Source organism: Castor canadensis, chromosome 6 (genome assembly GCF_047511655.1).
Source record: "Castor canadensis chromosome 6, mCasCan1.hap1v2, whole genome shotgun sequence".
Lineage (NCBI taxonomy): Eukaryota > Metazoa > Chordata > Mammalia > Rodentia > Castoridae > Castor > Castor canadensis.
The window spans coordinates 75,918,789-75,938,580 of NC_133391.1; the positions used below are offsets into that span (position 1 = coordinate 75,918,789).

The window sequence follows — 19,792 nt, forward strand, 5'->3', positions numbered from 1 at the left end:
TTCAAGATCAGAAGTAAGTCCAAGTAATCAGGAAGAAATGAGGTCCTGGGGTGACAGGGGAACATTCTAGCATTTGCAAATTAGGAATCTCTTTCTGCCGGTGTTGAGAGTAGGAGCCAGACTCAGGAATGGAGCCTTCGGCATCCCCAGAAAGGTGGGCAAGGCATTTGAGCAGAAAGAGGAGATAGAACAACACAACTAGTGAGGTGGCTGCCATCAGTTGCTGACCTGGTGGTTTGGTTCTATCCTTCCTCTGCATCCCAGAATGATGCTGAGTTCCTACTCTTCCTGCCAAGAAGGCCTCAGGTGCCTAGTGCAAGTCTTACCAATATTTCTAGAAAAATCACTAAAACTCAAAGATTCTCCTCAGGCAGAAATGTTCTACTAAATTCTTCTCCATTTGTACCACAACGACCCATGTTCATCACTTGTCTGCTCATTCATGTTTCATCATGGGGTCACTCATTCGCCTACATGTTACTGCGTATCCACCATTGCTCTGGAGCGCCAACTGTGAACAGAACTTACGCTCTTCCCAAGTCACACATTAGGTGCTCCCAATTCAATTTCTATATATAATTTCACAATCTAGAGAACATTTACTGAAGACCTACTATGTGCTAGGCCTGTTCTAACCATTTTGCATGTATTATCTCATTAATCCTCAAAATACTCCAGGAAGATTTTTAGTTTTTATAGGTAAGGAAAGCTAAAAGTAGTTTCCCTTCTGTCCATAGCTAATAAGTGACCAGGGTACAATTCAGGCCAGGAAGTCTTGTTCCACAGTTCATGCTATTAACCACTTAATATGTCTATGTAAAGGAATAGAAAAAGACCTAGATGGCTATAACCTAGCAGCAATTAAACAACTAGCTAGCATTTGTTGCCCTTAATGCAGAGAAACTAAAGCAGATACCTTAAAGCAACTGAGGCCAATAGGAAAAGGGGAACAGGTACTAGAGAAAAGGTTAGATCAAAAAGAATTAACCTAGAAGGTAACACACACTCACAGGAAATCAATGTGAGTCAATGCCCTGTATAGCTATCCTTATCTCAACCAGCAAAAACCCTTGTTCCTTCCTATTATTGCTTATACTCTCTCTACAACAAAATTAGAAATAAGGGCAAAATAGTTTCTGCTGGGTATTGGGGGGGGGAGCGGGAGGGGGTGGAGTGGGTGGTAAGGGAGGGGGTGGGGGCAGGGGGGAGAAATGAACCAAGCCTTGTATGCACATATGAATAATAAAAGAAAAATGAAAATAAATAAATAAATAAATAAAGGAGACTGAATCACAAAAAAAAAGCATAATAAATTACAAATCTATACAAAATAGGAGGAAAAAAAAGCTATATTGTTATTTGGAGGTAGGGGAGAGTAGGATGCTTAGTGATATTTATTTTATTATTTATGCTTTCTAGAAATTCTGCACTCTCTCTCTCTTTCTTTCTCTCTCTCTCTCTTTCCCTCTCCCTCTTCCTCTCCCTCTCCCTGTCCCTCTCTCTCATCTTCCTCTCTCTGTCTCTCATCTCTGTCTGTTTCTACATCTCTCTCTCTCTCTCCTGATTCTATCAGTGGATCTTCAGAAGTGAATAAAGTGATTAAAGTATTGGCAGAGCAGGTTCAGGAGTGCAGCAGCTTCAGGATAACTGAGGGTTGGGTCAGATAGAGAGACATCTCTCCCTTGGGAAGAACTACGTAAGAGAGAAGCAAATGTTCACTTCAGGAGTTGGTCAGCTCCTCTGCCCAGTCTGGAAAGCTTTTCAGCGACATTGCCTAGTATTTATGAACAGGAAGGCTGTAAGGTAGGTAGGATCTTCAGTGACCGTGCTGGCTGCGTGAGAACAATATGTGCTTGGAGAACAAACATGTTGCATAACAGTGCCAGAGAAGGTTAGCTGCAAAAAATACCTGCTTTAGAGGAAGACTCAGTGTCAGCCTGGTGGCTGTGACAGGCTCCTTGTCCTAACCATTACCTTACAGTGAAGTAAACAATTATGTTTTGCTTATTTCCATGACATTCTCTTACTCCTTGTCAGTAAGTCTATTTATCTACAAGCATAAAGGATGAGTGCTACTTCCTTTACTCAAGGGAAGAACCTCTAATTAAACATTCATTTGTGGCAGGTATTGTGCCCTTATGTCTTTTACTCTCAAAAAGAAATATATGAAGTAAAACATAACCATCCCCTTTCTATAGATGAAAAAAATAGAAGCTTGGAGAAGTTAGATAACTTGTCAAATTGCAGTTTTTTAGGAAATGGTCAGATAATCAAAGGGAAATCACCCTTTTGAAAATGGAGTAAACTTTAGAAAAACATGCTGGTACAAAAGAAAATGTATCCCCAGTTCCTCCATTGGAGATAGTGGAGAAGAAGGGATTGAGTTAGGCACCCATCCTTTGAAGAAATTATTTGTTTTTCATAAACTAGATCTAATACCTTATGTGTTCAAATAATGATATTTCCAAACTGAAATAATACCTTCTCTGGTTCAATGTAGTTACATCATGTTTATAAGATATACTTTATTCTAAGTGCAACAGGAAGCCATTTGAAAAGTTTTGGGCAGAGATTAACCTGGTCTGATTTGTGTTTGAGGCTCATACTAGGTGCTGAGAGGATAATGGATTGAGTGTCTGTCTTCCCAACTAGACAGTAAGCACTGTTCTTGTTTGCTGTCTATTCACTTATAGTTGTCTGTGTCCATTCAAATGTCAGCTCATGGAAGTAGGGCCCTTGTTTATTTTTTTCACTGCTTTGTCACTAGTGCCTGGAACAGAACCTGGCCCAGAGTAGGCTCCCAGTAAATATTTATAGAAATAATGAGTGAATGAATTAATAAATTAATGAATTAATAAAACAACAAAGGAAGGAAGTGATCACACAAATGAACATGAAGTAAGGTGAGTGCTATTTTTTAAAAAAAGCATAGAGTGTTGTGAAAACACATAAGAAGGTCCTTTGACTGGAAATGGGAGGGTGATAAAGGTTATAGGTTACAAGTACAGGTGGATGAAGTAGATTCAGGAGACATTTATGACATAAAACAAATGGAATTGCTGATGTACTAGATGTGGAGGCTGAAGGAATTCATTGGTTATAAAGGTGAGCACCATTTCCACCAAAATAGATAATCCAATTATTTAAGATAAGGGAGTGACTGTTTTCCAAATGTTTTATTAATTATCAGAATAGAAACACTGCAGAATTGCAAGCAAGACTTTTCAAATAGTAAGATTATCTCACTGAAAATAAGAAAATAAAAGAGCTATTTTTATAGTATCTATGCGAGTCAGTTGGTAGCAGTTTGTCTGTGATGCTTTCTTCAACACATCCTCCCTTCATCTCTTGATATTTCTATCAGGTTTCCATGGCTAGGTTTCCATGACACCACAACAGTCAGTTTCATCCATCCTGTCAAAAACATAACTGGTCAGGGAAAAAAGTCTTTTCCTTCACTGAATGAATGCTCCCACTTTCTACCCCCATAAAAGCACACAGGCACAAACACATGCACGTACACAAGCAAATACACACACAAACCATTGCTCCTAGCACAGAGCAAGGTGCACAGATATTTACAACTATCAATTCACTCGACTGCTTGGGTTAAAATAGCCTTACTGTCTTACATACTTAGGTGGACCATCTAATTAATATTTGTTAAGAGCAATTTCAAAGTTAAATGTTCTCCCACTCTGAACTCAAAAAGTGGTTCACTTGAGATAAAGTGCTAAAAAGGCAGACACTATTGTTTTACAAATCACAAATAAAATTCCTTTCATCTTATTGTCCTCCAAGACCTGCTGTCATTTCAAAAGCTATCCAGAGGAGACTATTTTCATACATGTGTATCAAACATATATTTTTCCCTTTCCCCTCAACCTCTTTGTTCTGAGTTTGTTGGCAAACAAGCCCTCTTGAGCTTGCCTTGTGATAGATTTTATTTGGTATTTCCATTTCTGTAACATGAATGTTTCGGCTGAGCTCATAGAGAGTCCATTTACAAGTTTGGGAAAGTCTTCACTCTCTAGATCCAAGGTGTGCCAGTCTGTGGCACAGTGAGCTTATTGAATCCCTGCCATGGTGATTCGTGGATACATTTTCAAGTCATAAAACTATAATGACTAAGTAAATAGCATAATGCACCAAGTGTCCTCCTCTGACTATAGCATCCTGGCTTTCCTTAAGTAGGTGCATGTGTAGAGATGTGTAACTCTTGTGAAAACAATCAAGAGAATGTGATGACTTCTCAGAGCAAATACTTCTGCAGGATAGTAGCCACATAAGACACATATTAATTATCAAAACACAAAGTCTGCTGGGTGCCAGTGGTTCACACCTGTAATCCTAGTTACTTGTGAGGCTGAGATTGAAATTGGGAGGATTGCAGTTCAAGGTCAGCCTCAACAAATAGTTCACAAGATTCCATCTCCAAAATAGCCAGGCAAAAATGGTCTGGAGGTGTGGTTCAAGTGGTAGAGCATTTGAGTTCAAGTCCCAGTCCCACAAAAAAAAAAAAAAAAAAAAAAAAAAAACCTCTGTGAGTCAAATAAATAGCAGAATGTACATGCAATGGGTTCTCTTATACCAAAAATATTTGGAGGGTGCAGAAGTGCCCACATGAATTGCCATTTTTCTAACTCAGCCTACAACATTTCCAGTGGTAGATCAACTTCCCATTTGTTTCCAAATGAAGCAAAAGCCCAAACAAGGCATAGCTAGGACATCCTTACAAGTCCAGCTGGGAATTCTGTGCCTCCCTTTCTGATATCAATAGGGTGGTCATGTACATTGAAGTGTCTCAACTTCATAAAGAGCTCAGTGAAGGAACTCTATAATGAGCAGTCCAGAAAAATAAATGAAAGTTTCATATTTTTGTTTGAAAAATCTCTTTGGGAGTTCTTCTGCATGGTTGTACATAGGACCTTGAACAAGAATATGGGGAAATTTTAGTAAACTGGAATTTAAAATATTATACATTTCCCCAATGACATCTGGACATACATTCTCTTTGCTTATGTTGTATGTAATGTGTATTGTTGATGAGAGAAGAGGAGTACATCTGATCATACTTAGAATTCCTCAAAATTGTCCCTTTGCATGTATTTTTTGCATGGTTCCCAGCACCCTGAATGTTCTCAGCCCTCCTGTTCCTGGTTTCCACGTTAATCACTTGACCCTGTTTCTCTGTGGTCCAGCTACCTGTTACTTTTTCAGTTCCTTGGCACTTCATCATCCTTCCTATCCCAGAGCATATAGTAGCCAGTGCTGGACAACTCACATGAGCTCATGCATGCTTCCCTTATTCATCAGTCATAAACCTATTACCCAGTTAATTTCTACTCATCCTTCACATCTCAATTCAACACCTCTTTTCCAGGAAAGCCTGTCCGGACACTCCCAGTTTAAATCTAACTTCTAGGTTATATCAGGTTTTGTCTTGTATTTGACTTAGTTGGCAATTTTACAATAATTTGGGTAATATTTTACTAATTGGAGTCCCTACCATAGATTTTATAAATTCTCTGAGAACAGAGACTGGGCCTTTTTTTTTTGTTTTGGCTCACTATTGTATCCTCAGGTTCACACAGGGAGCTTGGAGCATAGTTGGTTTGCAATCGGTATTGGCAGAAGGGCTGAATTGAGGCATGCATGAATGAGTGAATGATTATGTCTGCATGTAGGTGTCTATACATGTCCGTATGTCTTTCAGGGGAAGGGAAGGTTACTAATATAACATACAGAATATATTTTCAGTTTTCTTTAGTTCAGGTTATTTTGAAAAACAGAAATTAGAAATAACAGGATTCTTTATATGGATCAATCTCTTAAAGTAGAAATCACTGTATTCTTCATATGAATCAATTTATCTGCTAATTCTAGTTAAGTAATTAGCAGTCATTCAGTCACATAAACACTATGAATGATTCATGTGCCTCTGGTTAGCATTCCAGGAAGAAAAATCTATTTATACAACTTAGAAATATCATATAAATACCAAGTCTTGTTAACTATGTGCCTGTGTTCATTTCAACTTAATCACAGAAGCAGCAATTACTCCTCTCTAACACCATTAACAACCTAATGTGCCAGAGATAAATTACTCAATAAACAAATGTTTAAATGCATCAGCAGTGACCAACGGGGTATTACATTACACATCCTGGTCACTCAGCAGCAATCGCCTTCCTTCATTTTCCCCTTCCCGCTCCACCTCCCACAGTGGAACAGCCTGTGGAATTTGGGACCGCTCCAGATAGATAGAATGAAGAGGACAAATCCGTACACTGCAGCTTAAAGGGAAGTGATACAGAAGGCCCTGTCACCCACTATACAGCCGGGAGTGCATTTTTGATTGTGTACCAGATAATTCAAATAGTTACGGAGTGGAGAAAGTTGATAGAAGGCACATGGAGAATCAGAGGCCTTAAAATAGTCAAGATTGCATACCAAGGGCAGATTTCAGTTCTAGCCAATAGTAGTTCATGCCCAACCAAAACCCGGCTTAGTGAGGAACAGTTAAAGCATAATTCTGATGATAAAATTATATTTAATAGAGAAACGAAGGCCTTTAAGAATTTCATTATATTTTTGGCTTCCAAGTAGACATTCCTAGTCTTGCCTACAGAATCCATGGAGTCATGGAAAACATGCTCTGTGGTTCATGAATAATGCCCTCTTACCAGACAATTCTCTGATGACTGTGTTTGTGCGTTCTAGAGCTGCAGGCATCAAATGTTCATGATATAGTACTTCTATTTTCTTTTAAAAATCTGTCAAACTTAGAATACCTCATTTTTTAGGGACTGAATTAATTTGCATGGATTAGCCATCAAAGGAATCGTTCTCCTAAATTTACTACTTGGGGTATAATACAAATCAGTCTAGCCACTAAGGAAACCAGTATGTAAGTTCCTAAAAAAACTGAAAATAAAACTTCCATAGGATCCATCTATCCTACTTCTGAGTATATACCCAAAAGAGTATATGCCCATGTTTAGTCTATAACCTTCTGTGTGCATACCCATGTTTAATAACTGCACAAGCCAAATCATGGAATCAGTCTAGATGCCCAGTAACTGATGGCTGGACAAAGAAAATGTGTTATATATACAAATGGGGTCTTATTCAGCCATAAAGAATGAAATTATATCATTTGCAGGAAAATGGATGAAATTGGAACTCCTTATGTTAAGCAAAATAAGCCAGTTCCATAAAGATAAGTATCACATGCTTTCTCTCAGTGACTCTAAGAGAAAAAAGAACATAAAATAAAAGGGGGGCTGCTAGGCGTATGGAAGGGGAAGACAGAGGGGAAGGGAAGAGGAATAAGAAAGAGTAATAAAGGAGTGAATGTGATCAAAGTACCTTATACACATGTATGGAAATTTTACAATGAAACTCCTTACTTTATGTAATTAACATATGCTAATAAAAAAGATAAAGTAATATATTCTCTTTGAAGTTCATAGCTATTTCTACATATAGATACACAAAATCTTTATAAATGTGTAGCAAGAGATGTTAAATAGTATAGATGTTTATAAATTAAAAAATTAAAGTTCTTCATTTTTCCCCTCTACCTGTTCCCTATCATATGCTATTGCTCAGAGATATCCAAGGATAACAATTTGATTTTTCACTTTTATTTTACACAAGTAGGATTCTATCACATGTGCCACTCTGCAACCTACTTTGGTTTTCCTTAAGATGTATTTCAATGCCACTATAGGAAGGGGAAGAGGAAAAGGAGAAGGTGTAGAAAGGAGAAGAAAGTGGTAGAGGGGTGAATATGACCACACTGCATGCTGTGCATGAATGGTAATGTCACAATGAAACCCTTAGTTTGTATGTTAATATACACTAATAAAAAAAGAAAAAAGTAATATCCTCCTTGAAGAGAAAATGTGCACCCATACTTACTGCAGCACTACTCACAATAATGAATCAAGTCATGGGTAAGCCTTGGTGCCCATCAGTGCAGAAGTTAGCCAGGCTCAGCAGGCCAAAAGTCACATGTTTTCCCTCATATGTGGAATATAGACCTAATGCAAATACAGCAATATTAGGAAAACCAGGTCACACTAAGAGGCAGTCACATACGAGAGGGGGAATGTAAAAGAAGGAAGTGAAGAAGGTGAATAGGGTTGATGTAGTCTCTATAAAAGAATGAATATGGAATTTTTAAGCCTATTGAAACCGCCATAAGAAGGGGACCAAGATAGAAAGAAGAAAAATAAAGAAAATGAACCAATTCGGGTTGTAATACATATATACCTGGAAACATATGCACAGAAACTCCCTGTGCAGCTTTCTTAAACAAACAAAAATGTCATTTTTTTTTCTCTTTCTTGTACAAAATCAGAGAACAGGAGGGCAGAACAAATCCTGCCTGGGGAGGAGGGGGTGGTACCAGTAGGAGGGGACAGGAAGTAGGAAAAGGGTGTGAGAGGGTGAAAATGGTGCAAATACTGTGTACACATGTATGTAATTGAAAAATGAAACCTGTTGAAACTATTTCAGGAATGGGGAGAAGGTGGGGATAAAGGAGAATGATGGGGGGTGTGAATTCAAGTATGATATATTGTAAGAACCTTTGTAAATGTCACAATGTACCCTCAGTACAACAATAAAAAATTTTTAAAAATTAAAAAGATGTGGAATGTATATGCAATGGAAGAAGTGGGTGGAGTGTATATGAAATGTATTGTACTCTTTTGTCAATGTCCATAAATATTTTTAAATACTAAATTTTATTAGCAATAAACTTTTCACTTAAAACTGTTTCTTGGTTTATAGTACCAATTCAGTACTTTAAAACTTCTATGTTTTATTGTTAGGATGCTTCACTCTTTTATCAGTTCCTATCAAGGGGCATTTAGGTTGCTTTCTAGTTTTTTAACATTATAATAATGATACAATGCACAACCTTACACTTTTACCTCCAACTGTGATCCGATTCGACAGGCTGGGCTTCTTATCTCCTTCCATTATTCTGATGTGTGAGGCACTTATGAAATCATTATACTCTCAGGGGATTGTATCAAGAAAGTTATAGTGCTAGCATATTTGTGTTTTTGTAAGAAACATTTAGTCAGAAGAAACATAAGCAAATTACTGAAAGGTTCGTGTCTACTCCCCCAGAGCTGCCTCTGCTTTTTAGCTGTGCCCCTTTCCTGGTGGATGCACATGTTCGCCAGATCCTTTCCATGTGTCCAGAAGAGTCTCTGGGAGGCTTGCATGACTGAGCAGCCTTCAACCTTGACACAACCAAACAAACAAAACCATCTGCAAGTTCAACAAAAGGAAGGAGCTTCCCCAAGTTGGTTGGAAATACAAGCAAGGAAATAATGAACTTCTAAAAACAACTGCTTAAAATTATGCAGTAGCCCAGCCTTCTAAATTTGGCACCTCTTCTTATTTGACAACCAGTGACAGACTTCATCATAATTCAATGTTTCATCCCTAGGATAAAGCCAGACTTGTTTGGAATGTTAATATTTACCATTGTACTTCATAGCCATTTCAATATTAATGTAACAAATTCAGGAGTCCTTCTTACATGCAGGGTACTTTGCCATAGATATTGGGATACAAAGATAAATAAGGTGTTTGCTTTCTGTATCCCCAAAAACCACTGGCAAGATCAGCACTTCTTAGCCTGTTTTGCAACCATGGCCCCTTTAAGAATCTGATGAAAACTGGAGAACTAAAAAATATGCATTGCAGACCACCCAAAACTTAACAAATGATCTCAGGTAGTACCCCAAATTTGGAAGCCAACTGTTCATCATCTGAGTTTAGTCTCCTTGCTCTACTAAACATGAGAAATGGGGAAATGGAGTAGATAGCAATCATCCAGGTGAAACATCCACTAATGAAAAACACAGTTATACCCAAGGTACTTCTCATTTGGAAAGGACTTTCTCACATACACATCCTCTTATAGGAAACCCCTGCCATTTTTGTTAGATGAGGCAATCTGTCAGAGAGATGGCCCAAGGCCACTCAGCTAGAATCTGGCAGAACTCTGACCTCAGTCCAGGCCTATGACATGTGTTCTATTTTGCCAAAAGGAATAAATGACAAATATGAAATTCCATGAGCAACATTTCTAAAAAATCCTAGTGTCCATCAAACAGAGATGAAAAGCTTTAACTAGTTATCAGTTTTGAGTATTGATTTCTTAAGCTTTAGAATTTCTGTCTCACTTTCTCTCAAATATTTGTTTATACAATGAGTTCTCCCTATTAAATCACAAATTCTGAAGACAGGGACTATAGCTGGCTTATTCCCTTTCCTTAGTACTTAGCAAACGGCTTGGCACATAATCAGCATTTACTGTGTTAGGTGAGTGAAAGTTCATTTATACAAAGATAGAGATTAGAGAAATTAATTTCCACCACATGTGTTCCTCAGTCCTTGTTCTGTCTTCCAAGATTATCTCTAGGACATGAAAAGTGTCATTAGTCGTTGACATATTGTTTCTTCTGTGTTTTTGGTTCTCTTTTCCCCTCCCTTTTTTTAAACTATGTGTGAGATTTGATAAGTGGAACCCAGCAGAGTTGAGTCTAGTTTAAATATCTAACACTATGCAGTCTTTCACTTCTCATAATGAAAAAAAAATTTCCATCTTATATGCCAAAATAGAAGAACCCTTAAGCAATAATTTAATTATTTAAATTAGTTGCAGGGTTTGCTCTTTTTTTTTTCTTAGCTGAAAACTTATTGAAAGAAAAAATAAGAAAAAGTCAAACTGTAACATACTGCCCAACCCAATCCAAAGAACAACTTTGGAAAGCACTGTGGTTGCTGAAGCAATAAATGAATGGTTTAGCCCTTCTTGAGTCTTGGAAACTGTACACACACTTGCCAAGAAAGAGTAAAATAATAAGTCTCTATTTCACTTAACTGCACTGAAGTCCTTGAGGGTAGGGTCTATTCCTGATCCATCTTTGTATTCTAGAAGATTGTCTGGCACGTAGTGAGTGCTCAGTAAATTTTTATTAAATTATATTGCATTTTTGAAAACTTAATACATATTTGTAATGTGTTTATATGTGTGTGTGTATTGTATAAATATCCTAAGTAGGTGGATAATCTCAAAAGGGCAAGCTATGCCTCATATCTTCCCACATACAAACTGTTAAAAACCCGTCTTACTCATTTAAACCATAGTTAGTTGTGTTATGGAATTCCAGCTGTATGTATCTACTCCAGCTAAAGTCATTCTGTACAGTAACAATTCTTTATAATACTGCCTCTGGAATATTTTCCTAAATACATAGACAAAATGATCCACTATGGTACATAGTTAATGCATACTTTATACTCAAGGCAGGCCCAGAGATAGTATTACTCAACCTTGTCACTGACTTTCACACAGCCCACTTTCTCAGCCAAGGGGGCTCTACTGCTCCAGGCTGATCTGTATGTGGTATATGGTTTTACATTCTAGGTTGTTGCCCACATACATGACTTCTTTCTGTCACTCATTTTAGCTATGGTGGACAATTCAAATCCGCAATGGCAAACAAAGGTAGCAGCTGGTAAAGCTGGATTTACACAAAGAAGCAAAGGGAGGGTATTACGTTATGCTAAATCGTTAGTTTTAGGAAGGCCCACGGTGTTTTTAAGGAAATGATTCATAAAACAAAGGACAAAGATCAGCAGGCAATTGGGAATTTATGGAAGTTATGCAACAGAACCAACAGTGTAGGAAATATCACTGTATCTGGGTAGATGACCTGCAGTTGGAAGCAATTGTGGCCTAAAGGGAAGTGGACTCAGAGGAATCAAAGGAACTGGAAGAGCAATCGTGAAATCACATCCCAGGGACATACTTTTACAACTCTTTACTGAGCCAGTTCAGTCAGAATTCCCATTTTCAGGAATATATGGCTTGTTTATAATATGACGCTCTTAAGTTTCCTATAACTTAGAAACATTTTAACATTTCAGGAACAAGGTAGGCCAGGAGAAGAGCCCCTCCTACCTTCTTATCTAAATTACCTTTGTAACAGGAAAGCTGCAGCAAGAAACACTGGGACCATTTAATACTCAACTCATAGCTATACCACTTTCTCTAAAATCATCTCCCACTGTCTTAGGGCTTTCAGAAGGGTGACAGACCAACTTCACGTCTCTCCCACGTGCTTTCTAGATCCACACTGGACTGGCTGAACTGATACGTGGTCCCTCTCCACCAGTACCTAATGTAGTACCCTGGCACTTAATAAACACCTTAGCACTATCAAATGTACTTTTAGGAAAAAGCTGGGAAATGAGATGCCTCGTTTTTGAGCAGCTGCTTGGGAACTGTGCATTTTGCAAAAACTGAATGGACTTGTTAATAAAAATAAATGATTCCATGTGTTCCATGAAATTCTTTTAGTGTTAGTTTCAAAGCCACATGCCCCAGAAAATAACTCCCTTAATAAGAGGGAATAACTCATTTTTTATTGAAATGATGGTGAAAACCATCTGTAGATGGAATAGATGAGCATCTCTCTGTTTGAGCACCTATCATGGGACCCGTCTGTTGGAAGCCCTGAGACTGCAACAGTGAAAGGTAGGCAAGCTTCTACCACTTTCTGGAAAGACATAAAACACACCATGTGCTACGAAGAAAAAGAAAGTAGACAAAGGGAACAAAGAGTGATGAATAAAGAGGGGCCTTGGTATACAAAGGATAAGTGACATCTCAGTAAATGTGACACTCAAAGGACCAAAATGGAAGACATTACAAGGAACATGAACACTGAGAGAAAGTTCCAGGTGAATGGAGAGTAAACACAGGGCCCAGCAGCCTGAACAAGCATGTGTGGTCAGAGTCAAAGAACACCAGCAAGGAAGCCAGCATGCCTGGGTGAGTGAGGGGCAAAGTGTGAGAAGATGAGGTTGAAAGGTACTAGAAGTCAGACTTTACCAGGCTTTACAGGCTGTGATGAGGACTTTGCTATTGATCTAAGTGTGGTGAAAAGATACTAGAAGTCTTTTAAGTAAAGCATGACCAGATGAAGCTTTGGATAAGATATCCCCAAATATCATTAAAACAATCCAAGCCTTCTGTTTTGAGTCAAAAGTATACTAGATATTTAGAATCCATCCTGGTTTAGCACACCTAAAAGTGCTGGGCACTACAAATGTACAAATTTTGAACTGGCAGAAATCTAAAGAAATTCCTTGGAGGCCAAAGGGTAAGTCCAAAGGGAAAAGCAAGCACTGGAGTAGTGTTTGCCATGGGATTATTCACCAATTCCTGGTGACTTAGAGTCTGGATTTTAAAAGGCCTTTCTTCTGAAAGATAAGAGGCAAATTTTAGATCTAAGCAGGACACTAAATCAGAAACTGCTCATAAAGTCATCCCACTCTGAAACTTCATTGTTCAGAAGAAAAGAACTATCCAACAGAGGGTATGGGAACAAATGTCTGTTTGGATTAAGGTGTTAGGTGATATGCTTAAAAAACATTTCTCTGAGAATTCCTATATATAAAACTGCAATCACACAAATTTAGTAATTCATAAAACCTCTGTGGTAAATCAAACAAGGAAAAGAAAAGTCAAAGTACTATGGGCTTAAGAGTTCCCTAGAAGCCTGTTTATGCCATCTCAAATCCTCTCAGGAGAAATGTATTTTATACACGAACCTCCAAACATCTCAGGGAAGCTGGGCACCAGTGGCTCACACCTCTAATCCTAGCTACTCAGGTGGCAGAGGTCAGGGGGATTGCAGTTCAAAGGCAGCCCAGGCAAATAGTTCATGAGCCCCTATCTCAAAAATACCCAGTGCAAAAAAGGGCTGGTGGAGTGGCTGAAGCAGTACAGCACCTGCCCAGCAAGCACAAGACCCTGAGTTCAAACCCCAATACTATAAAAATAATCTCACAGACAAAAAAAATTAAATGAGTTTACCATCAAAACAATCAATAAACACAAGGAACTAAACCACCATGACTGAGAGATGACCAAAACTACAAACTATAGAATCAGACAAAAAAAATCTACTTAGATTGAAAACATCAGCTTTAGAAAATAAAAATGTTTTAAGAAATGTTTCAAGAACTAAATGATAACACTAAAATTACAACAAAGGAATACAAAACTATCAATGTATTAGGATATGAAAAAGAACAAAATATATTTTCTAGAAGTGAAACTGTAAAAGGATAAAATAAAATTAGAAATTCAATGGAGAGAATAAAAAGCAGATTAGACACAACTGAAGAGAAAATTGGTGAACTGCAAGATGGAACAGAAGAAAATATTCAGAATGAAGCCCACAGGAAAAAACAAACATAAAGTTACAAGACAGAGTAAGGGACAAAGAAAACACTGGAAAATCTCATACACTTTTCCTTAGAATTACAGAGGAGGATACTAGAGAGAATGGGAGAGTAGAAATATTTAAAGATGAAAAATGTTTAGAATTTTGGAATGTATAAAACTAATCTCAAATTTAGAAATCTCAAGCAAGATTTTGGAAGAGTAGGAGGGAGGATGAGAAAGAACAAATGAATGTAAAGAAATAAACCATGCATGAATGTAGTAGTATTAATAACAGAAAACAAAGAGAAAATGTCTAATTTGTGAACATTTGCCTGAGCTGGCTTCAAATTGTAGTTCTCCTATCTCTGTCTCCCAAGTATCTGGGATTATAAGCATGAGCCACCAGGATGAGCCTGAAACCGAGATCTTCAAGAGATATCTGCACATCCATGTTCATTGCAGCAGTGTTCACAATGGCTAAGACATGGAAACAGTTACGTATCCATCAACGATGAATAAAGAAAATGTGAGATATGTGTCAGAAAATGTGTTATAGATATAATGGAATACTATTCAGTCATAAAAAGGAAGACTTGTAATTTGAAGCAACATGGATAAATCTGGAGGGCATTATCTTAGATGAAATAAGTCAGAGAGAGACAGACAAATACTGTATGGGATCATTTGCACGTGGGATTTTTTTTAAAGTCAAACTCATAAAACAGTAAAATGATGGTTGCCAGGAACTGGGAAATGGGTAAGGTTCTAATACACAATATGGCACTATATTTGACATTACTGTACTGTGTACTTGAAATTTGCTGAGAAGATGGATATTAATGCTCCCACAAAAAAAAAGGTAACAGTGAAATGAAGGATGTATTACTTGACTTTACTGCAGTAATAATTTCACAGAGTATACATGTATCAAATCATCATGTTGTAGACTTCAAATATACGCACTTCATTTGTCAATTAAACTTCAGTAAAGCTGGAAAAAGTAAAGTAGAAATCAACTAAATAAAAGCAAGCACTTGTTTAATATGATCACCAAAACCAAAAGTTAGCTATTTGAAAGAACTAGTAAATCTTAAAATGAAATAAGTAATTGACAAGGTTGATCAAGGTAAAAATGAAAGATGACTTGCATTTTTTTCATAGGAGAATAAGTTAATATCTTATATATAAGACCAACATAGAAAAGTCAATTCAAATCTAGTTGCCAATCATCAGCATTGAGAAATTTTATATTTCAAAAAGATGACACTGTAATTTCAACTATAAAGGCATTAAGGGGAAATCTTACAAAAGATGTGTAAACATTTTGTAAAAAACAAAAGTAGAAAAAGTACTTAAGATATTTTCTAAGCTCCGGAAGTGTGCCAGGTAGCAGAATGCAGAGGCTGGAAGGCATGGTGCTCTACAGTCTGGGGGAGAGACTAGTGCCCAAGCAAGTGATTGCCACAGAGGGATCAGTGCAATCCAAATAATTCTGGATACAATCACAGAATGAGTTACGTTTTCAAGTTGGAGCAAAGGGTATACACAGGTGGAGATAAGTGTGCTGACTTGAGGATGAGTACAATTTTCCTGCAGAGTAAGGAGGGAGAGGAAGTAAGCCATACTTGCCATGCAGAGGGAACAAGATGCACCTAGGAAAAGGTGTTAGGGCATTCAAAGAACTCTATTCCACATCTATACAAACTCAACAAGATGTGCTGAAGGTGCCATCCATCCCCTGCCTCTGACCTCTGATGCTGCCATATCCCATCCTGCACCTCTCCTTCTGTGTCTAGCTAATCAGCTCTTTCCTGGCTTGAAGGTACAATTCCAATACTCTCCTACCCACCCCAACACACCCCAACAGGCCTCTATCACTCCCCTTTGCTCTAATAGTACCTTGCACCCCTAATCTGATTGACTGTCACCTCCATTCTTCTGTTCAATAAATAGCATTTCAAGTATTTCTACCACCTTTGCAAGATAGTAAGCTGATAGTTAAGCAGGGCACTCAACAAAGATGTTTTAAGTAGTCTGTCACTGCTCACGTTAAGGGTTTCTACAGAGCTGCTTTCCCATTGTGACTGAAGGAAACTTGCTTTGTTGGTGGTTTATTGTATTGCATGACATCACAGCAAAGTGAATGGCCATTGTCTAACCAACCCAGAGGCCAAAAGACAAAACCTATAAAACTTGGCCTCTAGGATAAACTGTACCCCATGTGCTTCAAAATAATGTGAACCCCCACCCTCTCCCACCTGGCTTTCTTCTCCATCTAGAATCCCTGGTGCAAGAATGAAGGTGAATTACTGACTGTTGGGTTGCATTCTGTGGGTTGAAACACTAGCTTGCACTTGAGCTTATTTACCACCAAGTAAACTCATTCGGACACACACAGAAACTGGTTCTGATATCCTTCTCCTGTACTTTGTCTACATCATAAAAAATTAATAATGACATACAATTCAGAGGAAATAATGCTGACACCTTTCAGATTTTGAGGACATATGGAGTAGTAGGAAGAGCACTGGACTTGGACTTCTCAGAAAGATACTGCTGTGAACGTGGGTAAATCTAAATCTTTAGAGCCTTAGTTTCCGCATCCTGAAGGAAGTAATAATGTCACTTACCCAATCTATGTCCTTTTTTTTTTTTTTGACAGTACTAGGGTTTGAACTCAGAGCCTCATGCTTGCTAGGCAAGCTCTCTACCACTTGAGCCACTCCACCAACCTTTCCATCTCATCCTGTTAGGAGGAGCCGATGGGCCAATGGCTGTGCTGGCAGTTTGAGAAGTGCAAAGCTCTGTTCCAATGACATGTTTGTTACACTTCCCTTCCAGTGTGCTTAGATCCTGTGATCAGCTTGTGATCTGCTTCAGAGTTAGCGCTTGTGAGGTATGCCCTGAAAGTTCACCGAGGACAGCATTGGTTTTAGAATGCTAAGACTAATCCACGGTGAAATTTATCATCTTCCCTCAGAATCTTTCAACACCACCCCAAAATCTAAAAAGATAACCACTGCCCTTAAATAAAAGTAATTATATTTGTATTGATTACATTACCTGGTGGTACTGTTTTCAGAGAAACAAGTTGTAAAAATACACCCTTTGCATATTTCCAGGGTTCAGTTCAATTGAAAGACTGCAATTTTTCTTTAGGCTGGTAGTGTGACTTAAATAGTAAAACACCTGTCTAGCAATCACAAAGCCCTGAGTTCAAATCCCAGTATCACCAATAAAAATAAAACCCAAATCCTTTTTAAAAGACACATGTGTAAACTAGATGGGGTCTTTTTTTTTTTTTCACTATCTGTTTAAACATCTGGTTTTGGAGTTAAAAATCATCCCTAGTGTCTGAATTATATTTCTCCATTATTCAGACAGGTAAGTACTATGCAGTCTTTTAAAACGAGATTGAGAATCTATAGTTACTAAGGCAAACAGATTCATTCTATGACTATATTAAAAAAATAGCCTGTTGTGGAGCAGTAATGTGGTGTGACCTCATCTTTTAACAAAAAATGTGAGCTTGAATTATCACATAGCTAAAAGTCTGGAGAGAAGTAACCTAGGGTTTTGATTCAGGGCCTGACATTAATGGCAAGTTGACAGGAATTCAAACCTATTCTCTGCCTGGTTGCATGACCTTAGATACATTGTTTAATCTTTCTCTGTCTCACTTTCTTCTTATTTAAAGGAAATAATAATGGCATTCTCTCCTGAGGTCATTTTGAAAATTAAATGAATAAAGTGTCTTAAGCATTTAGCATGGCACCTGGCCCAGAGTAAGTGACTACATACCATAGCCATTATTGTGATGCTATGTAAAAAGATACCAAATGTCAACTGCTATTACTGCTCGATGTGGGCTTAAGAATGATTGTTCTGCCTTTCTTTGGACTCCACTCCAACCGTAGTCACCATTCTAACATGTTAATATGTACTTTCTCTAGATGCATATTGCAAAATGGCATTATTTGGTAGTATGTTTTTACAAAATATGTGAAACTATCATATATCTCATTGATCTTAGTTTTTTCAAATAGTCACAACATGCCTCTAGTTCATTCCTTCTAAATCCTGCTGAGTAGGTCAAGTGTGTGTCTTCAACATTTCTTCTGCTCTCGCTCGGTGATTGGTCTCAGACTGCTTCAACTCCCCAAGCTACAATTGCAATAAATATCTCATGCACTTTGCCCAAAGGATCCACACAAATTTTCTTTGAAAAACACACCTAGGAGTTGAATTGCTAGATTATGGAATATGTATATTCCTAATTGGACTAAGTAGTGTTGGATGCTTTGCAGAAAGGCCACAAGAATCCAGCAGCGATGATGAGGCTCCATCCTGTATCCTCACATCTTCACCAACACTTGGCCTCTTCCATCTTTCTAACTTTTGCCAGGCTCCTAAGCATGATGAAATAACTCATTGTTGTTTTGATTTACACTTCTCAGACTGCTTCTGACCTTTACCTGTTTGATTTATTGAAGTTGCTGCTTTTCTCTTATTGATTTTCAGTAGTTATTACTTGTGCTATTCATGTAGTTCTTGTGGGTTATAGTCATTTCTAATATTTCCCCATATTGTTAACTGCATGATAAATTTGCCCATAGTGTCTTCCTCAAACAGAAAGCCTTAATATATTGATGGACTCAGTCATCAGTACTTTGCCTTATGATTTGTGCTTTTTGAAATTTTATTTGCAAAGGTTTAAACTGCTCTTAGTTCACCAAGATATTGTACTATATGATACTTCGTTAACTGCATAGACATACCTCTGCCTTTCAGGTCTTTCATCCATGTGGAGTCAACACTTGTACTTAATGTGTGACAAACACCCAGTTAGTCTCTGTACAGTGAGTCAGTGCCCCAACTCAATGTCCCAAGCTGCTAGGTACTGACTCTTGATACCCTCTGTATCATATTTAAGTTTCCATCTATGCTTATAGGTCTGTGAATTCTCAGTCCTGTTTTTTTCAGTTTGTTTATCTTGTGCTTTGTTGGGGTTTTTGCACCAATATATCACTATTTCTGGTGTTATTCATATTAGGCTTGGCTTAACTATTCATAAACTTTGATTTCCTAAAAAAAAATTTTAAGTAAATTTTATCATGTTCCTCAAAAACATCTGAGCAGAGGGCTAGAGATAAAGCTCAGTGGAAAATATGCTCATAGTATGTGTAAAATTCTGGGTTGAACCTTCAACACACAGAAAATCTGAGTAGAGTCTTTTATGACATTGTATAAAATGTATAGATTAAATGGAAGAATTTATGTCTTTCCCCTATAGTATTATCTCATCCAAATCATAGGATTTTTCTTTACCTACTCAGATCTTTTCTGTCCATTATTTTTTAAAAGGTTCTGTTTTCACTGTAGATATTGTTTACTTTTTTATTAATATAATGAATTCCTATCAATTCAATAGATTTCTTGATAGTGTGAATGATAATTATTACTTATTATAATAATATACTTATTATGTTTTCTGATTGATTATTGATAGTACTTAAAAAG

At 37.6% G+C, this 19,792-nt stretch overlaps 1 long non-coding RNA gene across 2 annotated transcripts in view; it reads right to left on the reverse strand.

The window, feature by feature from the left end:
* Positions 1 to 1,489: 1,489 nt before the first annotated feature.
* Positions 1,490 to 19,792, reverse strand: part of LOC141424133 (uncharacterized) — a 124,533-nt gene continuing 106,230 nt past the window's right edge. For both annotated transcript variants that reach the window (XR_012449018.1, XR_012449019.1), the window contains 2 exons: positions 7,942 to 8,048; positions 1,490 to 3,414 (listed from right to left, as the gene is read on the reverse strand). This is a non-coding gene — a long non-coding RNA (uncharacterized lncRNA). The remainder of the gene's footprint in view (positions 3,415 to 7,941; positions 8,049 to 19,792) is intronic.